The sequence below is a fragment of the Diaphorina citri genome, unplaced genomic scaffold (assembly GCF_000475195.1).
Source record: "Diaphorina citri unplaced genomic scaffold, Diaci psyllid genome assembly version 1.1 scaffold26, whole genome shotgun sequence".
In the NCBI taxonomy this organism is placed as follows: domain Eukaryota; kingdom Metazoa; phylum Arthropoda; class Insecta; order Hemiptera; family Psyllidae; genus Diaphorina; species Diaphorina citri.
Window position 1 is genome coordinate 416,693 of NW_007377464.1, and position 12,109 is coordinate 428,801.

Consider the following 12,109-nt stretch of genomic DNA (forward strand, 5'->3'; position numbering starts at 1 on the left):
GCTTAGAGATAGGGGCTAGACAGCCCTAAAAGCTGGGTTAAGCTTCTACGAATCTACCTCTCTCACCTGTGTAGACATGGGAATTGATTAACAACGACCTTTGCAAATTGCAAAAGTAACTACACAAGTTGGAATTTCAAATCAACATTTTATTGATAACCCCGCCCCCTTTCTCTCACTCTCTCACACACACACTCCTCTCTCTCTCACTCACACACACACACTCCTCTCTCTCTCACTCACTCACTGTTAACAGCATATTCATATTCTGATTCCGACCTTTGAGCTTTGTACTCTTGAACTTTTTGAACAACAAAGACAACTGACGAACGACATGAACAACAATATTGTGAAGTCATGGAAAATCCAATGCAGCTTGATTGTTATTCACAACTTCCAAAGCCTATAGGTACTAGCTTGATGAAAAACATGTTTTTCACAAATTAGGTTACCCTTACCCCCAAGTTTACTTTATTTTGGTCCATTTTTTGACGTTTAACAAGTATGTGCTTACGCAGAACCCCAAAGTACCTTTCAACATGAAGAATAGAACAATATGTATTAAACTAAATTGGATAAACATATTATACTTGGGACTTTAATGAAACAGATAGGACTCAAGAGTCCCTTTACCCTAGCTAGGGCCTAGCAGCATTGAAGCGGACCGTTAGACCCATACACCCAAAGCGGTAAATGCGGGCCTGATTAACAACATATAGAAAAGTGCCTAATAATCTCATCATTATCTTTTGTAAAAAAAAAAACTAATAAAATCGCAGCTCAAGCTCAAGTCAATCATTTTCCTTTATCAGCAGTTTAATTAGTACACAACTAAGCAAAGTAATATCGCTAAGCAAAGTACTATCATAAAGGAACGGCAAGGGTTCCGCGAGATATTTTGGAAAAATCATACACTAGATAAAATGCAGTTTCAAACGGTATTTCTGCATGCAAAAAAGCATTCAGAAATACCACTCTTCCAATAGTAATAAATAAAAATAAAATGTTGTTATATAAAAAAAACTTGTATTTTTATAATAAGGGGGGTGGGGGTGGGGGTGCAATCTTGAAAGTTCAGGGTTCCGCAAAAATGTTCACCTTTTGAAAAGGGTTCCGCGGGCCAAACTAATTAAGAAACACTGCCCTAGGGACCCTAGGGTGGAAAAGATAAAAACGAGGAGGCAGAGAGAAAAAAAGGGGAGGGGGGAGGGAGGGGGAGAGAGAGAGAGAGAAACGGGAGAGAGGGGGTGCAATCTTGAAAGTTCAGGGTTCCGCAAAAATGTTCACCTTTTGAAAAGGGTTCCGCGGGCCAAACTAATTAAGAAACACTGACTATATTTTGGGGATGAAAACAAAAACAAAATAATAGTTCATATCAATATTGTTCCTGCTAATAATATGTTTTGGAACACAAAGGGTAAAAGGGTAGCCCCCCCTCTAGTCCAGACAGAGGAGAAAATAAAAATAACATGTTTGACTGTAATAAACTCGGAGTCCATTATGCTTATAAAGGAAATTTAAACATTAATATGAGCACCCCATAGCCCTAGAGTCATTTGTGACACGAATCCATGATGATACAGCAGGTGCCTGCCTACGAGGTAATAATATTCCAAAAGTGTTTTGTTGGTATGCATCAGCGCTACAGGAACTTTTCGCTGAGCTTAAAGTGAGTACTGAGTAGAACCAAGAACTGGACTTGAGTTAGGAAATGCTGACGAGAGCCCCAAAACTCGACACGGCTGTCCATGAATGTTCTGGCCCGATATTAGGCCATAGCAAATGTTCTGGCTCAGTATTAGCCCAAAAAAGGGGGGGGGGAACCAACAACAACTTACGAGTCCCATGACTCAATAATCCAATCCTTGGTCGAATTATCTAGTAGGCTAGAGCACACAGCACCTACTCTGTTTCCACGAAAGATGTGAAGCTAAGTACCCTCAAAGCTCACATATGAGGACATGTCGTCTACAACTACAATTACATCATAAGCCAAAGGAAAAGAAGAATGAGAAAGAGAAAAAAAGGAAGAGGGAGGAGAAGTTTTAGCCCAAAAAAAAAAAAAAAAAAAAAAAAACAACAACTTATGAGTCCCATGACTCAATAATCCAATCCTTGTTCGAATTATCTAGTAGGCTAGAGCACACAGCACCTACTCTGTTTCCATGAAAGATGTGAAGCCAAGTACCCTCAAAGCTCACATATGAGGACATGTCGTCTACAACTACAGTTACATGACAAGCCAAAGGAAAAGAAGAATGAGAAAGAGAAAAAAAGGAAGAGGTAGGAGGAGGAGGAGGAGGAGGAGGAGAAAGGTTAGGATGAAGAGGAACGAGGGAGAAAGTTGAGAATAAACTCGAGACATATGCTCATTAGAACAAGTGATCTGATGAAAATGAAACAAAAAACACGGACTGACAGAAAGAGAGGCTAGGGAAAGAACGAGGGAGAGAGAGAGGGAGAGAGAGAGAGAGAGAGAGAGAGAAACATGTCGTTTGTAGACGACATGTCACAAGCCAAGGGGAAAGAAGAATGAGAAAAAAGGAAGAGGGAGGAGGAGGAGGAGGAGGAGGAGAGGAATGGGTACGGAGAGAAAGTTGAGAATAGACTCGAGACATATGCTCATTAGAACAAGTGAACTGATGAAAATGAAATAAAAAACACGGACTGACGGAAAGAGAGACCAGGGAGAGGGAGGAAGAGGGAAAGAAACCTCACTTAGACTGCTAGGATGAGACTGAAAAGTCCCTTCACCCAGGAGAAAGAGCTGAAAGACAGGAGAGGAGAGAAAGTGGAAAAAAGAGAGGTGAACAAAAGAAAGAAAGAGAGAACTGCTACAGCCTGAAATGTCCCTTTCTAAAGATAAAGAGTAGGATACAAAGACAGGAGGGGAGAGGAGAGAGAGAGAGAGAGAGAGAGAGAGAGAGAAAGAGGAGAGGAGAGGAGAGAAAGAGAGGAGAGAGACAGAAAGAGAGGCGAAAGAAAGAGAGAGAGAGAGGAAGAAAGGAGAAAAGGAGACATAGACTAGAGTGAGAGAGCTCATGAAGACTGGCAGAACAAGCGATGAAAGCCTTGTTTGTCAAGTCTGTAATAACATTGATAACACACTGATAAGAACACTCTACAACCCTGAAAAGTTCAAGTAGACATGATATTGCCTCTGTATAGTCTGTATATTGATAACACACTGATAAGAACACTCTACAACCCTGAAAAGTTCAAGTAGACATGATATTGCCTCTGTATAGTCTGTATAACAATACATGTGACTTCTAAACAATACGTATGTATACTAAATTCCTATTATTTCTAAACAGCTCCATTTCAATTTTCTCTGACAGGAGGAATTTCAATTGTGTTAAGCATTTTTTTTTATGCTGGGACTTTTTAGTCTTGGATAAAAAAGGTGTGTGCTTGTCATGAACGCTGCCGTCCCCCTTTCACCATATGTATAGAGCTGAATTTTTTTGACACTTGAGCTCAAACTACCAACCTTCAAATCAGAAATCCACCGCACAAGCTTCAACTCTTAAAGCTTGAAATGGAAAATAAATACCCATTCACAAAGTAAATAGCTGTTTCATTAAGTATTTCTTTTAAAATTTGTGTATACTAAATTCCTATTATTTCTAAACAGCTCCATTTCAATTTTCTCTGACAGGAGGAATTTCAATTGTGTTAAGCATTTTTTTTTTATGCTGGGACTTTTTAGTCTTGGATCAAAAAAAAAAGGTGTGTCCTTGTCACGAACGCTGCCGTCCCCTTTTCACAATATGTATAGAGCTGAATTTTTTTGACACTTGGACTCAAACTACCAACCTTCAAATCAGAAATCCACTGCACAAGCTTCAACTCTAAAGCTTGAAATGGAAAATAAATACCTATTCACAAAGTAAATAGCTGTTGCATTAAGTATTAATTATTTCTTTTAAAACTCGGAACAAAGACCGTCTTTTGTTTCTAGCTTCATGGGAGGGAACAGGGAACACAATAGGGAAGGGGCGGAAAGGAACAGTAAAACTTGAAAAGTAACATAATTATGTGTTATACGACGATTATTATTATTATTATGTACTTATTATGTATCATTATTTACCTACCTATAAGTACTTTGATTAACAACCTTTTATAAAGTCAGACGTTATTATGCTTTACATTTACATACATAATACGATTTGGTCTCAGCCGACATCGACAGTGCAAACAAATAATAAGCGGCAATTAACATTATAACAACCTACTACTTTCATCATTAAAAACCTCTTAATCCATAATTTAACCTCGCTCTTCAAACATTGCAGGCGGTGATGAAATGTACACACGGTCAAAAAATGTATTTGAAACCAGACACAAATATGTATCAAATCACTCCACCAACGAGGTACACTGAACACGGAAGACTAGAGGAGATCACAGAGAGAGGGTAGGTATAAGGTTTAAAATTATAAATAAAATTATAAAAAATGAAAATATAAAATATGAAAATTATAAAATATGAAAAAATAAGATTTATATTTTTTCATATTTTATAATTTTAACCTTATACCTACCGGGACCTACCCTCTTTCATTGATCTCCTCTAGTACTAGTCTTCTGTGTTCAGTGTCAGTGTACCTCGTTGTTTAGTGTAATAGTGTTTCCTGTAGCCCTGATGATGGAGGGAGCACCTCCAAAACATTTTAACAAATAAACTATAATAATTCTTTGAAGTTCTGCAAAATATATCTGCCTTTTGGTTCTCCTTTTCAAGTCTACTCATTTTGATTTTCTGGGTCTAAGGAGGTGAGTGATTCCACACTAGGTACCACACAAAAGATCTTACTTCTTCATTAAAAAAAAAAAAATCTGACTGATTTAAAAATAAAATGATTAGGAAATTTATAGTTATTAAATTCTATAGATTTCAGATTGGACAGTTCCATAGAGTATCAGGCTGTATCAAGAATCAAGATCAACATGAGATTCCGACCTTGACTATGATAAAAATAGAACTCATGCTTTGAATCTTCACTGAAACTAGTCTACTGTGGTCAACATGAACATCTAATGTTAATAAGATTCATGTGAGATGCCAATAATTAAAAAAAAAGGCTTAAATCTAAAAGTTATAATACTAACTTCAATTACTTCACCTTTCTCTCTCTCTCTCTCTCTCTCTCTCTCTCTCTCTCTCTCTCTCACACACACACACATATACACACACACACTCCTCTCTCTCACTCACTCACTCACTGTTAACAGCATATTCATATTCTGATTCTGACCTTTGAGCTTTGTACTCTTGAACTTTCTGAACAACAAAGACAACTGACGAACGACATGAACAACAATATTGCTAAGTCATGGAAAATCCAATGCAGCTTGATTGTTATTCACAACTTCCAAAGCCTAGGTACTAGCTTGATGAAAAACATGTTTTCCACAAATTAGGTTACCCTTACCCCCAAGTTTACTTTATTTTGGTCCATTTTTTGACGTTTAACAAGTATGTGCTTATGCTTACGCAGAACTCCAAAGTTCCTTTCAACATGCAGAATAGAACAATATGTATTAAACTAAATTGGATAAACATATTATACTTGGGACTTTAATGAAACAGACAGGACTCAAATTAAACTAAATTGGATAAACATATTATACTTGGGACTTTAATGAAACAGATAGGACTCAAGAGTCCCTTTACCCTAGCTAGGGCCTAGCAGCATTGAAGCGGACCGTTAGACCCATACACCCAAAGCGGTAAATGCGGGCCTGATTAACAACATATAGAAAAGTGCCTAATAATCTCATCATTATCTTTTGTAAAAAAAAACTAATAATCGCAGCTCAAGCTCAAGTCAATCATTTTCCTTTATCAGCAGTTTAATTAGTCCACAACTAAGCAAAGTAATATCGCTAAGCAAAGTACTATACATATCACAAAGTAACACCCTCGTACAACAACCCATCTTTATCAGTCAAGTTAGCAAAGTGGAGAGATTGATAAAAACGTATTAGTTCACAGTAAGGCCAACCCATCATTTCCCTGCGATTCCCAGTGAAGGATCAAGGGGAATGGGTTATACCCTATTCCATGGTCAGTCATCTACTAAGCAACTGGTAACTGTACTCAGTGGATCTCTAAAATTTGGCCTGGCGCACTGCCGTACGCTTATTAAAGGGAAATATGGATCATGTACAAGTATGTCTGTTCGAATCGTTTAGGGAAAATTATGATGGACAGAAAACCTATAAGAGTCCCCCCGCCCCATAAAATAGTCCCCATGAGTTATGGTGTCGCAATTTCGGGTTCTGGGTTCGATTCTCGGAGGAAGAATAGCGCAGAGCACCAGGCAAAAAGCGAGTACGAAATTATAAATGTGAATTTTGTTAGATTTTTTTTTACAAGTTTTCGAGACTGTTAAAATTGTGGGTTGCCAAGCGATACAGCATAAAATTCACACAAAATTTTGTCCCATATGTAAGTAAATAGAATTCCCATGAAGATGCCTATAAGATAGGCGAAACTCGAGTCGGAGTAGAAAAACACAAATACCTAGTATCCAGTAATAATAGAAACGGTAAGAATAAAGTAAATAGAATTTAGAGTTTCAAACATCGTACAGTATAGTGCTTTATAACTGTCGAAGAAGGACATGTGGTCCCTTTATCTCAACAGTTAATGTTGCATCACTTAAGGTAATATTTAGAGCAAGAAAGCTTTCTCAGGTCACACTGAAATACGAAAATCAGCTTCAGCTCAATAGTTCAATATTGCACCACATTAACATAGAGTGAAAAAAACTTTTTCGAGGCACACTGGGCATTTTCAGGGCAAATACAAATAAGTAAAACTTAGCTAAAAGATCAAGTACCAGAGTCGATTGGCAGCTACTGAGCGCGGCTATCCTGGGCAGTTCCCACTCTGAGATCGATCTGGCTTCCTTCTTCAATTGTTCCGCTTTCGATTTCTTCTTAGGTCGCCCTAGAGACGAAAACCACGAGTTGACCTTACACGAGCATTTTCGACCTGGTTTAATTGCCGGTATTGGCGCTACTGGATTGACTTGGGTCGACGATTTCTTCTTAGGTCGCCCTAGAGACGAAAACCACGAGTTGACCTTACACGAGCATTTTCGACCTGGTTTAATTGCCGGTATTGGCACTACTGGATTGACTTGGGCCGTCTCTTCGTCTTCAGGCATGGTACAAGATTATTCTCAGATCAAGTTATAAGCGGTCTTAACTTTATTTTGATCCGATATGAGAAATTGGTGAGTTGACGGTATTATGATTAATTTGGTTTCAAAGTTTAGTACTACTAAGAAAGAAGTAGGTATTATGATTTATTTGGTTTCAAAGTTGGTATACTTCACACTTGATTTACGTTTGTCCACAATAATCCACACATAGATTCACCACACAGGGAAGTTCTTGTCTTGTTCATCATATTTTGTCACTTCTCATTCTACTTATCACTCTGATTTATTCCGGATTAAGAAAGAATTAAAGGATTAATAATTTCAACAAGGTGTCACACTTTCACTGACGAGGTAATCCAGGGATTTTAATTTCAAGATTTTGATTTAGAAAAGGAATCGGAACTCGTTTTCTTCTAGTAATAGGCAAATAGAAAGTAAAAACGTATATTAATTTTTATGGGGAATTGACATGTTAAAAAGAACACAACAGAGTATAAATTGATTAATATATACCTGATTTAAATAATTATTAATTAATTCTGTACTTAATTAATTTATAAAAATTGAAATGTTAAAACAACATGAAATGAATTGATTAATTTAATTAAGTAGGTACTTTTATACCTAATTAATTACTTCTAGGTAAAACTTACAAGTTATAATTACAGTTATCTTACTTGCAGTTGAACACGTGGTTTTTAGCTAAATAAGTTTAGGAGCTAGACTTCAGTTAAATCATAATAAAAAAGTAAAAATTGGTTGGTAGGTAAATATGTACTTATTCATTGAATTAAAATGACTAAATTAAATTATATCATTGGACTTTTAAAACACTGTCGGCACAAGACTATTGGGTATTGGGTATTCGTTGAAATATTCAGGACAGAATTTAATAACGGTAAATATGTACTTATTCATTGAATTAAAATGACTAAATTAAATTATATCATTGGACTTTTAAAACACTGTCGGCACAAGACTATTGAGTATTCGTTGAAATATTCGGGACAGAATTTAATAATTCAAATTATTCAAAAGCTTCAAATTCCAGTTAATTTCTTTTGTTCAATTTTTGCTATTTGGCTGAAAAGCACTTATTTTCTGCGAGTTATTTCTTATACAACATATCTTTTTCTTTGAGTAAAGATCTCTCACTATAGCTCCACCGAAAAAATTACCTCAAAAATCAAAATCAACTCAATAATTTCCTACTTTCCTATGAACGAAAAACACGGGTGTATTCGAACAACAAAATGACTACGCACTTCGAGTAAATGTAAATTATGTGTAGATGACTCCCAGTTAAAAACACGCAGGTAAAATAGAATAGAATAGAATAGAATAGAATATACCTTGTTTACAGTTATAAAATAGGTGGAAATTCACTGCTAACTAAAACACAGGTAAAATAGGTGTAAATCCACCAACTAAAAACACAGGTAAAATAGGTGTAAATCCACTCCTAAAAACACAGGTGAATGGGTGTAATAGGTTCGACTTGTAGCACAAAATGACCAATTATAAATATGTGGCTAGGGATATACTGAAATCGTATATTATGTGGATCGGATTGTGAGGGCCCCCCTACTAGGATGTGTCATCAGCTCATCAGTCATCAGTATCGATAATATTTATTTTAATTATCCACTACCTGCGTGCTTGTTATGAATACTCAAGTAGGTATTTGTGGATACAGGTAGGTCAGTTGCTGAAGTGGATTGAATCCACTGGATTGGACAATCCAACTCTGGTTGAATAGATAAGGTGTAAGTAATTTATCTCTACAACTTCAGTGGTTCAGAGCAAACTTTATTCTTCTTTTTGTCTAAAGAATCTAAAGATTAATTTAATACCTACTCATTTGGGTCTTTTGAACGAAAAATTAATCATCAGGGCTACAGGAAACACTAAACAACGAGGTACACTCACTGAACACAGAAGACTAGGTAGAGGAGATCACAGAAAGAGGGTAGGTATAAGGTTTAAAATTATAAAATATGAAAAATGAGATTTATAGGCATTTTTCATATTTTCATATTTTATAATTTTAAGCTTATACCTACCCTCTTTCTGTGATCTCCTCTAGTCTTCTGTGTTCAGTGTACCTCGTCGCTTCCGAAACATTTTAACAAATAAACTATAATACCTAATTCTTTGAAGTTCTGCAAAAAAATATCTGCCTTTTGGTTCTCCTTTTCAAGTCTACTCATTTTGATTTTCTGGGTCTAAGGAGGTAGGTAGGTACTAGGTACCACACAAAAGATCTTACTTCTTCATTAAAAAAAAAAATCTTTGACTGATTTAAAAATAAAATGATTAGGAAATTTATAGTTATTAAATTCTATAGATTTCAGATTGGACAGTTCCGTACAGTATCAGGCTGTATCAAGAATCAAGATCAACGTGAGATTCCGACCTTGACTATGATAAAAATAGAAGTCATGCTTTGAATCTTCACTGAAACTAGTCTACTGTGGTCAACATGAACACCTAATGTTAATAAGATACATGTGAGATGCCAATAATTAAAAAAAAAGCTTAAATCTGAAAATTATAATACTTCATGCCTAATTATAGTACAGGATTGGACTGAAAAGTCTCTTTCCTCAAGCAATAAGGTATCACATCTAGGTATTGTTATTCTCAAACAATATCAAGGATAAAATTTCATAAGTATGTACCTCAGCTGGGCTGGGACTGAACCCATGTCCTCCTGTTTACCAGGTGGGTGGCTTGACCACTACACCACCAAGGAAGGTGTGAAATGTCATTTGCAAATTAATACATACATCTCTTGCTAAATTTGATGACTTGATCCATGAACTTCAAGGCTGAAAAATTCCACCAAGCCAAACACTGAGGTTGGTTATAGAATCCAATGTTCAATCATTCACAGATGGTAGATTGTTAAATTGGTCAATTTAGTTGCCTGGTTGGTTCTTATATTTTGGGTCAACTTTTGAATAGTACTTAAACATCTCTTTTTATGGTAGATATCTCTGGGAATAACACTGTGTGCTATTTCAATGTACTTTATTCATAAAACATTCTAAATAAATAATATATGGGTAGAAAAATAGTAGCACTGTTGCACTTGAGCCTGAACTTGGAGAGAGTTCTACACAATTTATTAAATGTACCTACCTACTCACATTTTTTTTTTTTTTTTTTTTTCTTTTTCTCAAACAGGTTAAAGTTTTCAATCAGTCAATACCTTGATCATCCAATGTTTATCTACCATGCTGGCACCGGTCGCTATGCGCATTTACATGTCATAGCTACTCATTTTCCTCACGAGGCTGAGTGGGCCCCGCAACAGCCAGTCACGGAATCAATTATCTGCATGATACAAATTTCTTGACCCCGCCGGGAATCGAACCCGGATCTCCCGCGTGCAAGGCGAGTGCAGTGACCACTACGCCATGGGAGCTGACTCACCAACTTCAATATCTTGGCTGTGTTCACCAAAGCCACTTAGCACTTAACATTTCTCAATATTTGATGGCAAAACACCTGATGTAATTAAAGAGTAATATAGAGCAATGTTTTGAAAGGTTTCTTCTCTTTACAATGTAACTTGATGAAGAGTGAAATGCAAATTGCAACATATTCTATGGAACAGACTTAAATCCTTTGTTGACTCTTGACAGCCTCAACCCAATCACTGCAAAAGATTGCACTCAAGTAATTTAACGGAATAGTTCAGAATGAAGAAGAAAACTCCCTTTTGTGTTTAACCTAACCCTATGATAACACTAGTCAGGCTGGTCACTGCTCAAATTGTGAAAGCTTGTTTTTGCGTTCAACCTAATCCTGTAACACTGGTCTCTCCTCATTAGGGACAGCTCCTTTTTATAGCAATTTTCCATTGACATGACTTCTGGACAAGTACACAAGTTCTTTTCTATAGGGAGTCCACAGGTCCCTGATGAATCTGTTATCCCACTGCCACCTACATACTTTTACCACCGAGAGCCCCAATTTGACTTACCGTTAATATCAAAAGTATCAGAGGTATGGGCCAGATTCATTTCTGATGACAAGTGATAAAACGAACATTTAAAACGTCAGGAACACAATTCCAAAGTGAAGTATTGAACACTGAACACTATTTCTTTATTTTCACTGGAAAACCAAATAGTGGTTTCCTACATTAGCTGTTTAGGTACAACCCGTACAACGCATATTGAGTTAACGATTACACGAATCTAATTTCTTTTCGAACTAAACACTTAACATGGATTATTGAACACAAAGGTTATTTTAAATAGAAATATATCTCACGTAGGTACTTATTATTTAATTAATTATTAATCCTAAAACCACAAAATTACGAGAACACAAATCACAATCACAGGACAAAAACTTTTTTTTTGTTCAAGAAAAAAGAAAATAAAAATAGACCGACGCCATCTTGTGAAATTCCTGATAAGTTATGTTGCGCCTTTAATTAAATAGGTATGCACAATGGCATGTAGAATTCAAAAATTTACAAAATTTGAAGGCGTTTTATAAGTATTCATTTTGTAGAGAGGGGGCCAGTTGGAAATAAGCGGAAAAAAAGTTGATCACCTTTTGGTTGATAGATCGCTGCAACAGAAGATTATACCTAATGTCAAATGTACGTGTATTAGCAAAAAAACGCAAGTACCGGTAGTCCAAAGTGAAGTATTGAACACTGAACACTATTTCTTTATTTTCACTGGAAAACCAAATAGTGGTTTCCTACATTAGCTGTTTAGGTAGGTACAACGCATATTGAGTTAACGATTACACGAATCTAATTTCTTTTCGAACTGAACACATAACATGGATTATTGAACACAAAGGTTATTTTACATAGAAATATATCTCATGTACTTATTATTTGATTAATTATTAATCCTAAAACCACAAAATTACGAGAACACAAATCACAATCACAGGAA

At 36.1% G+C, this 12,109-nt stretch overlaps 1 long non-coding RNA gene across 2 annotated transcripts; it reads right to left on the bottom strand.

Annotated features, from left to right (window-relative positions):
* Positions 1-7,369: 7,369 nt before the first annotated feature.
* Positions 7,370-8,695, bottom strand: LOC113467955. 2 transcript variants are annotated; one of them, XR_003391858.1, is made up of 2 exons: positions 8,534-8,695; positions 7,370-7,591 (listed from the first exon to the last, which is right to left on the bottom strand). It is a non-coding gene; the product is annotated as an uncharacterized LOC113467955 (long non-coding RNA). The 2 variants fall into 2 exon arrangements; XR_003391857.1 differs by having other exon boundaries at positions 7,370-7,594.
* Positions 8,696-12,109: the final 3,414 nt, after the last annotated feature.